Here is a 19,865-nt window from a genome sequence, read left to right on the forward strand (position 1 = left end):
CAAATTATATACCTACTAGTGAATTGTTTGTCATCACACGAATACAGGTATATACTTACTTCATTTCACAACGAAGATGAACATCCGATATTTTTAACTTCGGCGGGCATCCCGCAAGCAACCTCCACAATCGATCGAATAGGTTACGCGGCGACAACGTTCCCATCACTAAAGTACACTCGTGACGTCATAGGCTCGACACAAAACGTTACACGCTCGGTTTCGCTGTTAATCGCCGAGCATTTTCCTTCTATCTTGATTTAGTTCTGTGGGTTTGATCGATTCTTCTAATCTCCTCTCAAAAATCTCATATAGGTGTCCGAGTCGGCGTACTCGTTCTGTAAGTTTGTTTGCTACTCCGTCATGTCGTACAGCGTATGCAAGAAATAGGTTCCTAATAAGGGCTTGTAAAAATTATAACGATAAATATATTGACTATGATATAAACCATATGTCCGTCCAACAGTTTGTTTCTGCAATTAAAAAAAAAAAATGCTAAAAAATATCTAAGTATAACTTTAATAAATAACTGAGCATTCGTTTCTGTTTTATATTAATATAGTGTAATAGTGTAGTAATATAGTAAATATATATACAGTATAGTTTGAAAATATTGTATATTGTTTAATAATATAGTTAAGAAATATATCTGTTAGTAACCTAATAACTTAAGTCTTGTCTGAGCAATCACAAATGTTATTAGTTATAAGTGGAAACTGTTTTGTATTACCTAAATTATCTTTTTTGTTGATGTAATAGTTTGCTTGTTTGTTTCCCAAGTTTAAATAAAATAAATAAAATTAAAATAAAAAATAAAATAAAACATCCATGACTCAGGAAGAAATATCTGTGCTCATCACACAAATAAATGCCCTTACCGGGATTCGAACCCGGGACCGCGGCGTAGCAGGCAGGGTCACCCGCTAGGCTAGACTGGTCGTATTTGTTCCATCAATGTCCGTCGTCGATGGTCATGGTGAAGTGTGGCGGGCGGTAGTCGGCGGCGATGGCGGTGCGCGCGCGCAGCACTTCCTTGTAGAAGAACGCGGACAGGCGCGGCGTGCGCGGCCGCTCCGGGGCGGCGAAGTCTACCGCGTATAGCCCGAAACGCTCGCTGTGGAGAGAAATACTGGGTTACATAGTCTGTGGGTTGATGTCAAGAGTGTTATTGAGTTAAATTAAATTACTTTCTCAAAGTCACTATACAGGAAAAGCCGTCAGTCTGCTTTTTTTTATGAGATAGGAGGCATACGAGCAGACAGGTCGCCTGATGGTAAATCACTGCCGCCCATGGATACCCGAAACACCAGAAGTGTTGGAAGCGCGTTGCCGGCCTTTAAGATGGCTTTCTATATCCCTCGTCGTACCTGGGCATTTTCGCGAGAAGACTCACCCGAAATATTTTTCTAAGGTAGGTAAATTTTGTTTTCCCTACTTAGAATTACGAGCCCTTTCGACCTAGGACAAAAGACAAGAGATAAAAAAATGTTCCCAAAATTTTCTATTATTTTGCATACTTTCCACTTTGTAATCGTTGTACAAAGTGTTTGAAAAATGGTAACAAAGTGGAAAAATTAAATTTGGGACGCTTTTTTCCGCCTAGTAGGATGGAAAATGATTCTGAGTAGGAAAAACATTAAATTTACCTATTTTAGAAAAAAAAATTTTTGAATCTTTTTTCGTGAAAATGCCCACCTACTTAGTTTTTTTCTTTGATTGCAGTTAGGGTGACGTAAGGCTCTGTGACGTATTTAGTTGAGTTTATTGTAGTGTTCGCGTAGGTGGGTCAGGCACTTGTTTGCTAGTGGAAACTAGCTGGAAGAGTGAATACCCTGTTGTTGAGTTGCAAGGGTTTATAGGCTGCTGTGAGAGCTTACCGTTAGCAGGCCGAAATGTTTATGTATCACCGACGTAGATAACTAAAATAAATAGAGAGGTAGAGAGAAAGAGAGAGAGAGAGAGAGAGAATGAGCTAAATTGAAGAAGACTTACTTATATCCCCCCATCCACTCAAAATTATCCGTCAACGTCCAGGCCATGTATCCCTTGAGCTTCACCCCGTCGTCTATAGCATCCAGCATCTACTGGTGAAATACTACGTGACTCCATCCTGATTTATGAGCTTCGACCAGTAGAATAAAAACACAGAGATAAATCAAAAGCCACATTGACGAAGACTTACGTATATCCCGCTAACCACTCAAAATTATCCATTAAAGTCCAAGCCATGTATCCTTTGAGCTTCACTCCGTCGTCTATAGTATCCAGCATCTGCTCCATGATGGTGGCGTAGCACGTGACTCGGTCCTGGTCGATGACGTCAGCGTCGGGTGAGGTCGACCAACCGCTCTCGGTGATGTAGATGTCAGGGTCATTGTATCGCTGGCGGAGGAGGGTCAGCAAGTTGTATGTACTGTTTGGGACGAGCTGGAATGGAATTTGGAGTTTAGATGGAAAGTTTTACAAGAAATATAACGGAGAATTACTCTCTAGATATATGAACTCATAATCCATGGAAAGATCCGAGGGAAGAGATCATCCCGACGACGACGTAACTCCTGGCCCAAAAATGTACGCACATGGTTTAAACAAAGCTCTCGCTTATTCCTCGGGCTATACGATCTAAAGTTCGTATAGCCCTTATGATAGCCAACCTCCGCTAGGAGTTGGCACTGGAAAAAGAAGAAGATTTCAAGAGAAGCACAATCCGTCTATGACCGTGTGTGGTTAATTTACTTGGAGAAGCTTTTTCATGCATGATGGGTATTTTAAATACTTACATAGTCCCAATCCGATTGGCCCCTCGGCCACGTCTCATCAACGGTCCATCCAACATCTATGTCATCAAATATCGATGGCACAGCTTGCGGCACCTTATATATACTTCGTCGCCGACACGATGTTCCCAGAATAATGGTTCAGCCCCAAAAAGTCATAAGTTCCTTGGATGTCTTTCTTCTTCAGTGAAGGGAGGTAATCGGGAATGAGCGTAACCTTGCTCAGCACTTTTATTGGCGACTATTTCGACTAATTCTTTTGGAAAACCACCCTCGGGTAGGTAAATAGGATCGGTGTAAAGCGCCCACTGAAAAAATAATAGGAGAGGTGAACCCCGTGAACCTATTCTAATCTTAGCATGAATTCATTTAGATTATTTACTTAAATGATTAAGTACAAGAAGTTTAAAATGTTCCTGGAAATTTTTAAATAAAAAAAAACACAATTTTGCATACAATGTGACCCAGGAAACATTACACAGCAATTCAGCACTTCCTTTTCCGGGATTCGAACCCAACACTATCTGCTCGGTCATGGGGCTACTGAATACACCCGAAAAGTTTCCAAAGTTATTCTATGTGACAAATATCGCAATGTTGAAGACCAAACTACCAATTCAAGTGGAATTTTATGAATATTCTTACATTAGCTTGGTTTATCAAATCCACAGCATGAGCATCTTCCTCCGAATCAGTATCTGGCATGTACCATTGTATGTTAATAGTAAACCCACACTGCCCACCTTGTGCCGGCTTGAAGTCATTGTTGTACGCATGGTATGCCCTCGCGTGACCCATCACCAAATGCTTCGCACACAGGTACTCTCCTATACCAGTCGCGTTCAGTTGCGGCATCTTAGTTACAGACCCGTACCCTTGATAGCAGATCTGCAAAGGCTCGTTAAAAGTGATCCACATTTTGACTCTGTCTCCGAAAAGGGTGTAAGCTACTCTCGCGTAGTCTTCAAACCATTGTGTGAATAAAGGGTTTGTGAAGCCGCCCAACTTTTGAAGACTTTGAGGTAAGTCCCAATGGTATAAAGTTATTATAGGTTGGATGTTGTATTTCAGCATTTCATCGATGTAGTTGTTGTAGAAGTTTACACCAGGCTGGTTGATGTGGTTAGGGAAGCCGGAGGGTAGGAGTCGCGACCAGGAGAGGGAGAACCGATAGCAGTCAAGGCCGAGCTCTCTCATCATTTGGACGTCTCGTTTGTAGTTGTGGTAGGAATCGGCAGCGACGTCGGCGTTGCTGTGGTCGACGATGGTGGTCGGGTCTCGGTGAGTGTTGTAGTCCCAAATGTTTTCGCTTTTGCCTGGAAAGGGAAGTACTGGGCTAGTACAAGATTTGTAGGGATTGGAAAGAGTTCCCTTCTGTGACATATTAAGACAGGCATATTAGGTATGTTATATTATGACAGGCAATTTACCATCTGCATTCCAAGCACCCTCAATTTGGTAGGCAGCGGTGGCTGTCCCGAAGATGAAGCCAGCCGGGAACCGACGCTGCTCCCGCGGCACGGCGCTGGTGGCTGTGATCAGCAGCACGCTGTCAATAAGTATATGGTTATTTACAAGGGGGCAAAGTTGTTCTTTAACCGCACGTGCTAATATTAATACCCGAGCAAACGAAAGATTCCAATATTGAACCGCTTGTGTAGCGAGTGGTTCAAAAAGTAGAATCTACAGCTTTGCGAGGGTTTTAACCTTTGCCAGCGAGTGAAACACAATTTTTTTCACCACACCAACACAAACAAAATACAAGGTAACTGAAAAACATTATCAATTTATATATAGGTAAAATTCTACCAGTCAGCACAGCATAAGATATTAAAGTTTTAAGTTAAATTTTGTATGAAATTATTTCGCACTCTTGTGGATAAAATGCAATTTGCTATACGTTTTTCAAGAAAAGAGAACTTTTACCAGTTGGTGTGGTGAAATAGTTATTTGTTTTACAAGGGGACAAATTTGTTGTTTAACCGCACGTGCCAATGTTGATACCCGAGCCTAGTGAGGGGAGCAATTTCTTTTTCCCATTTTTGAACTGAGAAATTGGGTATTCCTTTGTTAGAGTCTCTCAAGCCACTTACCTTAATAGTATAAGCAGCTTCATAACTGCTATCAAACAAGAGACTAAAATCGAGATAGTAATTCGTCTTATATACTCTCAATCTTTTCGAGTACCAGTATAGTAAATCAAAATGAGATTCAGTGCGTATGCTTGTGCAGATAATTTTTAGGGTTCTCATTTTGCTACCATGTAACATTATACTGCTTTTCACATAACCTATGAGGAAATCCTAAAATATGAATTATCGCTGTTTTAAAAATATAAATAAGTACTTAGGTTAAAGTATGTGCAAATTCTTTTCGTTACGTTAATATTCAATACTGGCAACATAAAGGCTTTTTTTTTTAAATTATAAATGGGCTTACTCTTGACCACAGACTAGCCAAAGGCAAAGACGTGGCCTACGATGGAGTGAGCTCGCCCAGAAGATGCCTGTTCACTCTTGATTTGAAGGTTGCCGGGTTATAATATGAGCTCGGAAATATAGCTGCCGGCAAGGAATTCCACTCCTTGGCAGTGCGCATAAGAAAAGAAGAAGCAAAGCGCTTCGTGCGGATTCGTGGAATATCCACCAAGTAAGGATGGAGACCGGCCGTGCGTCTAAGAGTCCGATGGTAGAATGGGGACGGTGGAATAAGCTCGTGTAGCTCTTGAGCACACTCCCCGAAGTGCAACCTGTAAAACACCGACAGACTAGCGACTTTCCGCCGATGGGCCAAAGACTGTAGCTTGGCCGTTAGCTTCTTGTCGCCAATCATCCTCCTGGCTCTGCGCTCCACTGAGTCCAAAGCAGCGAGTTGGTATTTGGCTGAGCCGTCCCACAGGTGGCTGCAATACTCCATACAGGATCGGACTTGAGCTTTATAGAGTGTTAGAAGCTGTCCAGGTGTGAAGTATCGCTTCACCTTATTTAGGATGCCCAGCTTTGAATAGAATATAGAAATAGAAATAGGCTTTGAATAGAAAAGTGCAATTTTGCTCCACTCAGAATCACGAGCTTTTTCAATCCTAATTAATAGGAGAAAAAAAGTGTCCCAAGGTTTTTTCCCATTCCGTTACCATTTTTGTATACATTTTGTATGGCGGTCACGGAAAGGAAGGTTTGGAAAATGTATGGAAGTCTTGGGACATTTTTTTCTCCTATATCAGAATCGAAATACCTCGCGATTCTGAGTATGAATCGCGTAAAAAATACCCATGTTACAAAAAAAGTGGAGTGGACAACTTTGGAAAAAAACGGCCCAAGTACAGTCATACCCTTTCCGAATGGGGATGTGAAAAATATTGTGTTGGGTTCCGTAGTTATATCAAAATCGCTCTCTTTTGGTCTACACGTGGTGGCAATTCGGGTCAAGGTACGAAAATCCTTCAGAACCTCTACCATGAGACTTGACGTTTTAGATACTTTAAGTTACTCGATCGTCGGCGTATCCTACTATTTTGTGTCGGCCGTTCAACTCAACTCCCCCGTCATCGTCATACACTACGACTTTTCGGATGACGTACTCGAGTATCAAGTTGAACAGCAAGGGTGAAAGAGCATCGCCTTGTTTGAGCCCTGTAACGACATCAAACTCCTCCGTAAGGGTGCTACCCACTCTAACCCGCATTTTGCTTACTTGAGTGGCAACTTTGGTCATTCTGACTAGCTTGTCAGGTATGCCTAAGGTCTTGAGTATTTGGTAGAGAGCTTCCCTGTCGACGCTATCATAGGCTTTGGTAAAGTCAACGAACAATGAGTGAATGTCCCGGCCAAACTCCCATCTTTTCTCCATAAGCTGCCTTAGGAGAAAAATCTGGTCTACAGTGCTCCGGTTACGGCGAAAGCCACACTGGTAGTCTCCGAGTGCTGATTCTGCATATGGTTCTGGCCTTACTAGGTGAAACTAAAGAGCACGTTCAAAAAATGGCACAAGCTCTGGATGAGGAGGGTGGAAAAGTGGGGCTTAGAATCAGTCTGGAGAAGACGGAGTATCTACACATGCAAAGACGGAGAATGGTACGACGCCGAGACGGGATAACCATTAACGGGAACTGCTACAAGCGCGTATCATCATTCAAGTACCTCGGTTGCACGATAACTGACACCAACCAGAGAGAAGACGAAATCGACATCCGTATCCAGAATGCCCTAAGATGCTCAGCAGCCCTTCACAAAATATTAACGTCCAAGCTCATCAGCAGAAGAACCAAGATCAGGATTTACAAGACCGTGATAAGGCCGATCTTGGTATATGGATGCGAAGCTTGGACGTTGACCCTGAAGGAGGAGAATAAGCTCTTAGTGGCAGAGCGGAAGATCTTCAGAAAGATTTTAGGCCCTACGAGACGAGAGGATGGCTCTTGGAGAGTCAGGAAGAACTTGGAGGTGGAAGAGCTAGTGGGCGAGCCCAACGTCATCGGCGAGAGTAAAGCTTCTCGTCTGCGATGGCTCGGCCATGTGGAGAGGATGGGAGAGGATCGTGCGGCCAAAAGAGCTCACTTGTGGCGATCTACTGAAAAACGGCCGGTCGGAAGGCCCAGGTACCGATGGATCGACGAGGTCCAGAAAGACCTGCGTGACCTTCAAGTGACTGAGTGGCATCAGATTGCACAGGATAGGAGCGAATGGCGGAATCTAGTGTCGGAGGCCAAGATCCACTTCGGGTCGCTGAGCCATCGCAGTAAGTAAGTAAGTAAGTAAGTAAGTTACTCGATACGTCTCGGAAAATGTATGTAACCGCTGGTTCTGTTATATCCATACTTACTCATTCCATTCATTTCATTCGCTTTCCCTTATCCCAATTACTTGGGGTCGGCGTGGAGTGGGCTCATTCACTTGCATTTGTTTTATATCATCTCTCACACAGTTTTCTTCGGTCCATCCATACTTAATACTTATATTTTTTATTTAATATTATAAAAGTTGTGTGTGTGTGTGTCTGTTTATTTGTCCGTCTTCAACGGAGCTACGAATTGACGTGATTTTTTAAGTGGAGATAGTTTTCATGAAGGGATGGACATAGGTTACTTTTTAAAGTGAAACTTTTAATGCGACTTCCAACTAACAGCGCGTAACACTCAGTCAGTGTTACGTTGCGCAACTCAGTCAGTCACTCACTCATTCACTCACTCATTCACTAACAGCGCGTAACACTCAGTCAGTGTTACGTTGCGCAACTCAATCAGTCACTCACTCATTCACTCACTCATTCACTAACAGCGCGTAACACTCAGTCATTGTTACGTTGCGCAACTCAGTCAGTCACTCACTCATTCACTAACAGCGCGTAACACTCAGTCAGTGTTACGTTGCGCAACTCAGTCAGTCACTCACTCATTCACTCACTCAGTCAGTGACATAATGGTTTTGAATGGTGGAATGGTTGGTTGGAATATGTGTGTTTTATATTTAGATCAAGTGCAAAATGAGTTTATGTTTCTTTTCCCCTCACTAGCTCGGAAACACGTGTTTTGTCCTTTAATACCAGCGGGTAAAAACGCATTTTATCCACTAGTGGGTAAAGTAATTTGACCTTGAATAAAGTCAAATTAACTGCTTTAAAATTGATAAAAGTAATTGAATCTAGTAATTAAGATGATTTACTACCTGTGGAACTACTGCAAGCAGTGATAAACGCATTTTTTTGCGTTGAAGTTTCCTCGCTATAGTAAGGGGAAAAGTTTTGTGTTACACTCGGGTGCAATAGTACATTACGATACAAGTGCGTAAAAAAGGAAGTTGTTTCCTTTCCTTTTCGCACAGATGGTGGTGGCTTTTTTCAGTACAGATGGTGTTTTGTTTACGCACTAGTGCGAGAAGTGGTTCATTATATGCTAGGTCGAAACTTTGGAGGCTCATCTGTACTGAAAAACGTCGTACGATACACGTGCGAAAAGGAAATTCGTAAATCGTGTCGATTTAAAACACTCCCTTCGGTCGTGTTTTAATTTATCGCCACTCGTTTCGAGCTTCCTTTTTTACGCACTTGTATCGTAATGTACTATTAAACAGTGAACGTAATTAAACGCAAAAACGTGGTCACTTGACAAAATGGTTTCGAAATGTTACGAAGTTTAACTTCTTTCGCGCGGAGGAACTCCACGCACTGTTTTTTGTCTCTTTTTATTTTTAACCACACACATACCTAAAAGGGAGGGGTGGAGTGGAAGTTTGTTTAGAGCATTTTTTTTTTTTTTTATGGGATAGGAGGCAAACGAGCAGACAGGTCGCCTGATGGTAAGCGATCACCGCCGCCCATGGACACCCGAAACACCAGAGGTGTTGGAGGTGCGTTGCCGGCCTTTAAGATGGGTGTACCATAGCATTCCGCAATTTTCGAATTTAACACGAGCGAAGCGGCAGGCGAAAGCTAGTTATAATTTTATACAATTGTAATTCTGTTTTTATCTTAAGTATTTCAAATTGTATTCTTTTTTTTGCTTTATATTATATTTCCTATAAAACTCCCGTGAGACTCATACATATTTAAAAATATTTTAAGCGGGTTACTCACGTATTAAGTCGATATAGCGTTCGACATGTTTCGATCCAATTTTCGAGGATCTTTCTCAAGAGTAGCGACCCCGCCTTTACATGTCGAGAGCGCGACGCATACAAAGATCCTCGAAAATTGGATCGAAACATGTCGAACGCTATATCGACTTAATACGTAAGTAACCCGCTTAAAATATTTTTAAATATTATATTTCCTCTTTGTTATATGTGTACTTTCCGTGTTTCATTCGCTTTTGGGCCATTCCAGATTATAAGCACATGGACATTTGATATTTGCCAGTCGCTTTTCCTTGATGGAAAACATCGCGAGGAAACCGGACTAAGCCTAATAAGGCCTGGTTACCTTTTGGGTTGGAAGGTCAGACTTAGATGGTAGTCGCTTTAATGAAACTAGTGTCTACCTACGCCAAATCTTGGCATTAGTTGTCAAAGCGGAACCCATGCAGGCTCTCAGAATGAGCCGTGGCAAATTTCGGGATAACGCAAGGAGGATGATGATTTGAGTTATTTATTTTTTCCATGAATGTTACGAATAAATTTATCACATTTCTAAGATTTCATAAAAGAAAGAAAAAACAGAACTCATGGTAATGGTTCAGTTTACAGTTAAATATTTACATAGGCTTTCGAATATTTTTACAAAGATTATATTCTGATTATTCTCAGTATTTATTTTCTTTCTTAGGCTAGGCTGTTTATAATATGGATATAAAAGTAAAATACAAAAACACATACAAAACAATATAAAAAAACATATAAACACATTATAAAAAACCTAACCTAGGGTGCCGCCAGCAGCGGGGCAGGGCCCAAGCTGCCGGTGGTTAGGGCTGCAGAGAGAGGAACCGTCGGACTATCCGCGCCGTGTCCAAGATCACCGCCTTCTGCATCTGGCCCTTGATCCAGCCACTTAGCGAGAGTCTCTTAAGATGTTGGTCGAGACTCTTCGCTATGAGACCGTTCGCTGAAACGACTATCGGAACAATGATCGTTGAATCAACATCCCACATGGCGGTTATCTCGTGAGCCAAGTCTAGGTACTTACTGGACTTGTCCTTCTCGGCTTTCACGAGATTCTCATCATGGGGGATGGTGATGTCAACGAGCACTGCCCGGCGTTGCAGTCGATCTATTATCACAATGTCAGGCTTATTGGCCACAATAGTCCTGTCAGTGATAATAGATCGATCCCAATAGAGCGTGGCACGACCATTTTCAAGAACTGGCGCAGGTAAGTACTTGTAGTACGGTACTTCGCGGCCGTATCCACACTACCACAAGGCCGTATTGAAGAGCAAGTTGCTGGTGAATAATCCTGGCTAGGAGATTATGTCTGTGCAAGTACTCGCCGTTAGCAAGATGAGAACAACCGGAAATGATATGCCTGAGTGACTCTCCGGGACGGCGGCATGCCCGACAAATGTCGACCGTACCGTCCTTCAGGATATATTTCCGGTAGTTGTTCGTCATCATAACTTCGTCCGCAATTGCACAGGCAAAACCCTCGGTTTCTCCGAAGAGGTCCCCGAATCGTAACCAGTTCACCGATGCGAGCAGGTCTACATCGGGTCCCGTGAGGGCCTTGTAGAACCGCCCGTGTAGCTGCTTGCTCTCCCATACCGCCTTGCGGTCCGCAGTACTTAGTACCACAGGTTTGCGCCAGTTCTCTTTCGCCAAGGAGAGCGGCGTGAGGTTTCCGTCAACTGCCATCACATCACGATGCATCCCACACTCGTTGTTAAGGAAGTAATTCCTGAGATTGTACACCTCACGGTTGTGGAGATCTTTGGCGTTTAGGAAGCCTCGACCTCCGCACTTCCGTGGGATGTACAATCTCATAACAAACGAGCGCGGTAAGGAGCGCTGTAACATACGATGTGTGGTAAGCAGTGAACGGACCCTCCGATCCAGGGCGTCCAGCTCAGTCTGGGTCCACCGTAGTATGCCAAAGGAGTATGTGAGTAGAGGCATTACCCAGGCGTTAAAGGCGCGCACTTTGTTGCCTCCTGACAAAAGACTGTTAAGGACTTTTGTGAGCCGACTGAAAAAGCGCTCCTTCACCGACCGTCTAATGCCAACATCCTCAATACCCAACGACTGTGACATACCAAGGTACTTATAGGTTTCTGATTCAGAGATAGATCTGAACGACATCGTCTCAGAAAGTTGTAAATTTTCTGAATTTACAACCTCCCCCCGCTGTACATGCATGACCGCACACTTATCGACACCAAACTCCATTCTGATGGCGGTACTGAAAACTTCTGTGGTTTTCAATAGCACCATTCTGATTATTACTATTATGCGAGTAGGACTAAGAAAAAATTATAATTGTTTGTTTAGCCGAGGATGTTTTTTATAGGATTGACAATCTTCATACTAAGAATCGAACCTTAATTTTTTAGCGCCACCTATTAAATACTATCGTAACTACACTGATGAATTTTTGAATCTTTTTTTTTTTGAATACACATATTGACGTGATATCATGATATTAAAATAAAGAAATCTGTCATTTGTTCTTCTAAAAAATAAAAACATGCAAAAATATTTGGGGAAAATATGATTTTTTCCTCTTCCAGGCTGCGAAACAGCGCCATCTAGTTATATCCCTAAAAGGCCCATACATTTCAGGGGTACACTTTTTTGTGTGGGTTTTGCCAGTCCCGGTATATATTATCCTTGGTTTAGTTTTTTATTTAATTTAGTATATTATATTTGCGTGATAAATTAAATAATATTACGTTATCTACGAAATTATTACTAGGAAAATGCGTACACGTGCTGAAAAATGTGCGATTTTACTCATACGTCATGAACTATTAGGTCTAGGTCTAAGTCATATCATCTTCCTTGCGTTATCCTGGCATTAGCCACGGCTCATGGGAGCCTGGGGTCCGCTGTAACAAGTAATTCCAAGATTTTGCGCAGGATACTAATGTTTTTTTTTACGAAGGCGACTGCCATCTGACCTTCCTACCCAAACAGCAACTAGGCCTTATTGGAATTAGTCCGGTTTCCTCACGATGTTTTCCTTCGCCGAAAAGCGACTAGCAAATATCAAACGACATTTCGCACATAAGTTCTGAAAAACTCATTGGTACGAGCCGGGGTTTGAACCTGCGACCTCCGAATTGAAAGTCACACGATCTTACCGCTAGGCTACCAGCGCTTTATTGTAGGTCTAAGTACAATACGGTAATGTCTGAAGGGTGTCCCATATAACCATAATCGGTCGCCGTTCCTACGCAAATCCTCCTATTTTGTGTACACACAGGTCTTCGGGTCTCAATGCTTAGTCGCAGTACGGTCGACGTTTAGTCGCGGCGACCCAAATGGGGACGATTGGTAACAGGCACAAATGGTCACAGAAGTGACAGAAGTGTGCACTACGCGTGCACACATTGTTACCGTTTGGCGACTACTTTCCCAAAATCATTCGTTCATTTAATTCTTTTCAAATGGCGACTGTCAGAGACGTCAAAGTAAAAAAGAAATAAAATCATTTGACATTAAAATGTAATGGCGTAAGAATTTGTTAAAGATAAATATTGTTTACATTTGTAATATAATGTGGGCTAATTACCATGGCCAATTAAATTGCTCGAGTAATTTCATAAAATAAGTCTAAATTTATCAACGCGCCATCAATTTACCTCATTTTAACCAGTAATAATAATATTGACTACTCGGTGTTTGCGTGTTATGTATATTGATTGGTGAAGTTTTAGTGCTCCGATGCATATACTATACTGAAATAATAAAAATAATGCCTAGAAAACCAATAATGTTGTTAAAATATGGATTAAGACGGTAATATTCCATGTAAAAAACAGTCGCTAAACGGTCACCAAACGGTCGACAAACGGTCGCAAAATGGTCGCAGCGTACACGCGTGACCGAAAGCAGTGAATATTTATTATATTTTCAAAATGGCTTCTTGTATTAATTTTTTCCAGGTATCCTCAAACTTTATAAACAATTAAATATGCCGTCGTACTCAGTTGCCCTCACTAAAGAAGATTAAAAAAAATTGTAACGTGCGTACCGAGCTGCTGGGTTGTAAAGGATCGGGGATCATATGGTCTTCTATAGAGCAACTAGTATTTTGCGGCATTTCACAATTGACACTTGTTGAAGTAGTCGTCATTAATATTACTATCAACATTAATTTCAGCGATCTGTACTTCTTTTGTCAAGATTTTTGTATAGATAAGTGTCTACAAATTTGTAATGTTAAAGAGACATAAATAAAACGTAGTAGAGTAAATAATGTTTTTTTTTTTGTAACCCAAACAAAATACTTGTAGATACGAGTGCGGAAAAGAGGAAAATCGATACGAGTAGCGATAAATTAATACACGAACGAAGGGAGTGTTTTAAATGACACGAGTTGTGAATGTCCTTTTCGCACGTATATCGTACGACGATTTTCAGTACCTAAATCTAAGCTAAGAGTTTCGACCAGACAAGAAATGAATCATTGCTTGATTTGCTCGCACTACTGCGTTAAAAAAAGCAGCATCTGTACTGAAAAAAACTATCATTGCGCAACAGAAATTCTATTAATATCACAGTAAATACTCTATTTCATTTGATTCCTACTTTTATTGTATAAAGCAACACTACACTTCATTTTTATCAATAAGAATTAAAAATTATATATTTAACATTAAGTAACTATAAAGTGCTTATCTATTTGTATTAACATTCTGCACTTTTCTTAACTTTCCCACATTTCTATAAAATGTCGAAGAGTGCTTAAATGGTCGTCCTCGTTTATTATTATTTAATTCGCTCATATTTAAATGATTCAAAGCAACCATTCCACAACTTCACAAGACAGTTTGAGAAACCTTCGTATTTCAGATTGTCATTTGCGGATACAGTGGTTTAGGAGCAGTTCGGTAATCAGACCTACACATGTGTGTACAAATTCTGTCAATGTCACTGTCAGAAACCGTTCTGACAGTGACAATGACAGCCACAAATTCGTCCACATGTTGTTACCGTTATGTGTGCAAACGTCGACTAATAAAGTGTCGTTAAAAGTCATTCTGACAGTGACATTGACAGCCACAAATTCGTACACATTTTGTTACCATAACGAGTGCACACGACGACTACATTTTGTTATTGTATCAATACGGTCGCATTGTTTGCACGACGTTACCACGCGTTATGTCACATTTGACAGTTAGTTACTGATTTGAAGATTTTGCGACTGAAATGGTTGTATGGGGTACCGTCAATTTTATTTATTTAATCGTATGGCATACGCAAAAAAACAGGCAGTTATATGAATGTCAGAGAATACACATTAAAATACAATTACAATTTAAACTTGTGGGTTCCTAATTGGTAGATTAGAACTGAAATCCACAAGTAATTTTATAACACTTTATTTAATAATTAATTACAGAGTCCGATCTTCAAACACTAACACTTATAGTTTATAATTAATAGAGATCACATGCGTACGCGTCGGTTGGACGAAACTCGCGAGTAGGTCGAGCGAAGCGACGAGTGGCGTGACCGCGCGTTAGGAACGTCTGGCTCGAACTGGGCGGGCGCAGGTGCGCCCGCGGCGTGTGCTGTCAATTCCCGGAAATTAGGGATTGACGAAAGGTTCGCTCGGCTGAGCCGCAATGGTAGTGATGGGACCGTGTTGGGTTGGAGCTCGCCTCAGTACTCCCCCCCCCCAGAGAAAAGGTAAATTACATTTTGTTTATAAATTTAGTTTATCAGGAAATCTTACTGTTCTACCTGTCCTGGTTGTAGCAGTGCTTGGCTGTGGTTTCATGGCAGATACAGGTGGTGGCTTAGCATTAGCAAGGGCTGGTTTGTGGATAGTTACAGGAACCGGTCGACTAGAGATATGTGCTGGTGCAGAGTCGTCAGCGTCGATAAAAGCAGGTTTTACATTGTTGATGGAAACTACACGGGGTGAGCCATTGACGGTAATGGTAAGGGTTTTTTCCTGTCTGTCAGTGATTTTAAAAGGTCCTTCGTACGGATTCTGTAGGCCTGTCTTGTTAAACCTTCTGACGAAAACATGTGTTGCTGAATCCAACTCCTTGTAGACGAATATTGATGTTTTTGCGTGGCAAGATGTTCTAATTGGTGCTAATCGATGAAATGCTGATTTGAGTGAAGACGCGAATGTTGATTGAAGTTGATCTGTGGATTTTTCGGGCGATAGGAATTCTCCAGGTAGTCTAATATTCTGGCCGAAAACCATTTCGGCTGGAGTAGCGTCTATATCTTCTTTGTAGGCCGCTCGGAGACCCATCATAACAACTGGTAAATCATCTGTCCATGATGGGTTGTTATGACACCTTAGGGCTGATTTAAGCTGTCGGTGCAGACGTTCGACTAAACCGTTTGCAATTGGGTGGTAAGGAGTGGTATGTATATGTTGGAAGCCGCATAATCGAGACAGAGATGAAAACAGTTCAGATTGAAATTGTCTGCCTTGATCTGAAGTTATCCGAAGTGGTATGCCATAGCGGCATATCCATCCGGAAAATAACTTTCGTGCAACGGTTTCTGCTTCTATGTTTTTCAGTGGGTACGCTTCTGGTAGTCTGGAGAATCGATCCACTACTGTAAGCAGGTATCTGTATTCCCGCGAATAGGGCAGGGGTCCCACCAAGTCGACGTGTATGTGTTCGAATCTGGTGTTCGGTGGTGCAAAAGATCCAGGTGCGGCAGTAACATGGCGGCTGATCTTTGATGCTTGGCAGGCGAGGCAAGAACGTGACCACGTAGCGCAGTCTTTCCTGATTCCGGGCCACGCATATCTATCGGTGATTAGCTTCGTTGTTCCTTTAATTCCCGGGTGTGCTAAGTTGTGCAGCGAAGCGAACACCTTTCGTCGGAGTGGCATTGGAATGTACGGCCCTGCTACGGTAGTCGAGGTGTCGCAGTAGATCGGTGTGTTAGTATCAGGGAAAACAATCTTCTTGAATAAAAGGCTTGTATTATTGTGTTCCAGGAGTTGTTGTAGCTCTGTGTCGGAAGCTTGAGCATTAGCAAGTTCATGGTAACTTACTGGTTGACTAATGGCCTCGACTCTCGACAGAGCATCAGCGACTATATTATCATTGCCACTGATGTACTTGATGTCTGTTGTAAATTGGCTGATGAACTCTAAATGGCGGAATTGACGAGGACTGCACTTTAAATGCACTGCAAATGCCCTCTGGCCCCGTAGCCGAATGGCATTTCTCCGACGCCAAACGAAAGCGATACGCCGCTGGCTCTGTCGCGCCAATACGCAAGCGCGATAGAGATAGATATCTACTAGCGCTTCGTTTCGTGAGCGTTTCGTGAGCGATTGTGCCATTCGGCTAGCCACCCAGAACTCATACTCGGGACCACCAGAAGACCTGCTGCGCCTAACACCCGACGCAATTGCGTGGCTGAGCTCACTGAATGTTGACATTTAGTTTAAAGTGTACCGTCAATAGTAGATAGTGACACAAGGAAGCAAAATGGCATGTTTACAGGGAAGGGTATCTATTGAATCCAGGGGCCCGTAGCCGAATGGCATTTCTACGACGCGAAACGAAAACGAAACGCCCCGAAAGGTAGTCTGGCTCTGTCGCGCCACAGTATAATAAAGAGTACTATCGTACAGTATGGCCACTCCCGCTCCCTGCTGAAATCGCCGACTCCCCTCTCGGTTACCTCAAAGTTACCGCCTGTCAAAAACGCGAACCTGTCATATCTCACTCATACAAGCATGGTACGCGTTCACCTACACGAGCTTATTAGAATGTGTGCTAGGAACGAGCCTCTTTTATCTATTTGATCGCCAGTGACCGAGATGTAGTCGCACCTATACGCAAGAGCGATAGAGATAGATATCTACGAGCGTTTCGTTTCGTAAGCGTTTGTGCCATTCGGCTGCGTACCCTGAGCGGAGTGACACCTATCAAAAGGTGCAAAAATTTTGCTAACATGTGACAAACAATGTTTTGGCATCACCTACGATGATTTAATGTTATGTTTTGTAATATTATTTAACCAAATCATTTGTATGTAAAACAGCAAATGTTACACTACAACAGAAAAGTGTCATTTTGGTCCCTTCTACGAGGAGGAAAAGTGCAAATTTGGTATCTCATAGCAGGAAAGAAAAGATCCAGGTTCCATAGTGATGATTTGCCCATTCAAATCATCTGAAAAATCAAAGGATACTTTAATGTCCATCAAAAATTAAGGGATGCCATAATATCCGTGGAAAATTAAGGGATGCCATAGCATCCGTGAAAAATTAAGGGATACCTTAATGTCCTTAGTAGTTTGCTGTAAAAATGGTTTTGATTACTATACAATATGATACCTTGAGAGAAATTCATGATCGAGTTATACTATTAAATATTTACTTAAATATAAAACGTACCAGTTAGGATTTACTTTAGAATACGTTACGATATTGTAAACGACGTAGATTTTTTCAAATACCCAACGTTAAAAACGCATGTTTTTAGACATGACGATGTGGCTCAAGCAATCTGTCTAGAAAGTCCTATATTTATTATGATGACGATACATTTAATTACAAATCAGTCTTAACTGGAAAATGTGTCAACCACTCAAAGATTTCCACTCACCTAAGTTAACAAGAAATTTTGAATTACAGCACATGTATACACCGTGTTTTTATTACTAGCGTCTTAAGTAGTCTTAACTCGTACGGTTATGGAATTGTTAATAAAATACATTTAATTACTGAACACGTGTGTGGCATCCCTTACCACTTCCTAATGTTATTTGTTTTGACATGTGCCGTCAAACACTTAACAATGACTTTAATGTTATGATTAAGGTCCTCTCCCACTAATTAATCCATTTATTATGTATGGAAACGAAAAAAAAAATATTTTTTTCGATTTTAACAAACATCGACATAGGTACAGGGTAGTTCCTGGTGATGAATCTAACTGCGTGTCGAATTTAACGGTAAACAAAAAAAAAACGGTGTATACCCTATTTGATCGACAATATATCTTATATTCTTCCATTAAGGTATATTACTAGTTAAATAAAAATCGTTTACTACTCAAGGGTGCAATTGTAGATTAGTAGTAGCATAGTTTGATTGACAATACACCTTACCTCCTTACATAAAGGTATACACGGTGTAACATAAGGAACCTGAAAGATTTTAAACACGTGTTTCTTAGGCCAAAAGAAGGGAAAAAATTTGATTTCAAATTTTTTGAGATTCACCTAGAAAGTAATTTTTTATCGTAAAAATGTCGTTTAAAATGAAGTCTAAATTTTTTTTCTTGTAACCTTACTTTTTGCACTTTGTTACTCGTCACTTTTTGACATCTATCAATAAGGATAAATATATAGATAAGTATAAGTATACAGAGTGTAACAAAAATGGTGGTGATCCGTTTAAGGGCGTAGGTACTCAGTATCGTATTCTTATCAGGAAAAAGTAGAAGAAAAATTTTTTTTCGCTAAAAAAATTTTCACTTTTGTATGAGCCGGGCCGCGCGAATCGGTCGAATCTATACAAAGATAAAAAAATTTTTTGCGAAAAAAAATTTTTATCCTACTTTTTCCTGATGAGAATACGATACTGAATACGCCCTTAAACGGATCACCACCATTTTTGTTACACCCTGTATAGTATATAAGGATATAGATTAAACCCCATAATGGAGTCAATACCATTAAAAAAAGCTTTTTGTAATGACTAAGTAATAACACTGAGTAGTTTATTTTTAAATGGTAATAACTGAACGAAATTCAGAAAAGTTAATGTACTTAAAATATGACATTTTAGTCTTGAAATTTGATCAGGCACGGTAGCGTGATAAAGCTTATTGCGTCGCTACATCCTTTTCGCACTTACCGTAATGGTGTTCCCATACCGGGTTGTTCCAAATATTATAGAACAGGGCCCCATTTAATAAACAATACAAATTGTAAATTGTAAATTGTACCGACAATTTACAATTCTACAAGTTTCTGTTCAATAAAAATTACAAGTTACAAATTTGTCATAGTGGAAAATTTACATAATTGTAGGAGTTAAGCTACAAATTTACATATTTCTGTTCAATAAACATTTTCACTTGACAGGTGATTTTTAACAATTTTGTAAGGAAATGTGCATTATTGAACACATAAGGCCTGATTCGTAACGGATTTGTCAAATTCAGAGTGCTTTTTCTTGTATAATTTCTAGCTTACTTTATATATACATTACACCATTCAAATTGCCAGATTCACAAAATTATTATGTTAGAATCATGTTTAAAAGCAATTCTCAACTAACTAGATAGATAAAATTAAAGTGATCGCTGAAAATAATTCGGCGACAAATTGCTGTCAAAAACTTGATTCCTGTTGACGAAACTTGCATTTAAATCATTTTCAACACTACCAGGCAACCAACATTATACCTTATCTGAAAGGCAATTTCTTTACGATTCCGATGAAACAATGATAATGTAGATGAGTCTCCAAATATCCACTTTACTAGGAATTC

General features: G+C 40.9%; 1 pseudogene; it reads right to left on the minus strand.

The window, feature by feature from the left end:
• Nucleotides 1–297: 297 nt before the first annotated feature.
• Nucleotides 298–4,893, minus strand: LOC125238183 (annotated as a pseudogene).
• Between the last annotated feature and the right edge of the window lie 14,972 nt (nt 4,894–19,865).

This window comes from Leguminivora glycinivorella, chromosome 23, assembly GCF_023078275.1.
Source record: "Leguminivora glycinivorella isolate SPB_JAAS2020 chromosome 23, LegGlyc_1.1, whole genome shotgun sequence".
Lineage (NCBI taxonomy): Eukaryota > Metazoa > Arthropoda > Insecta > Lepidoptera > Tortricidae > Leguminivora > Leguminivora glycinivorella.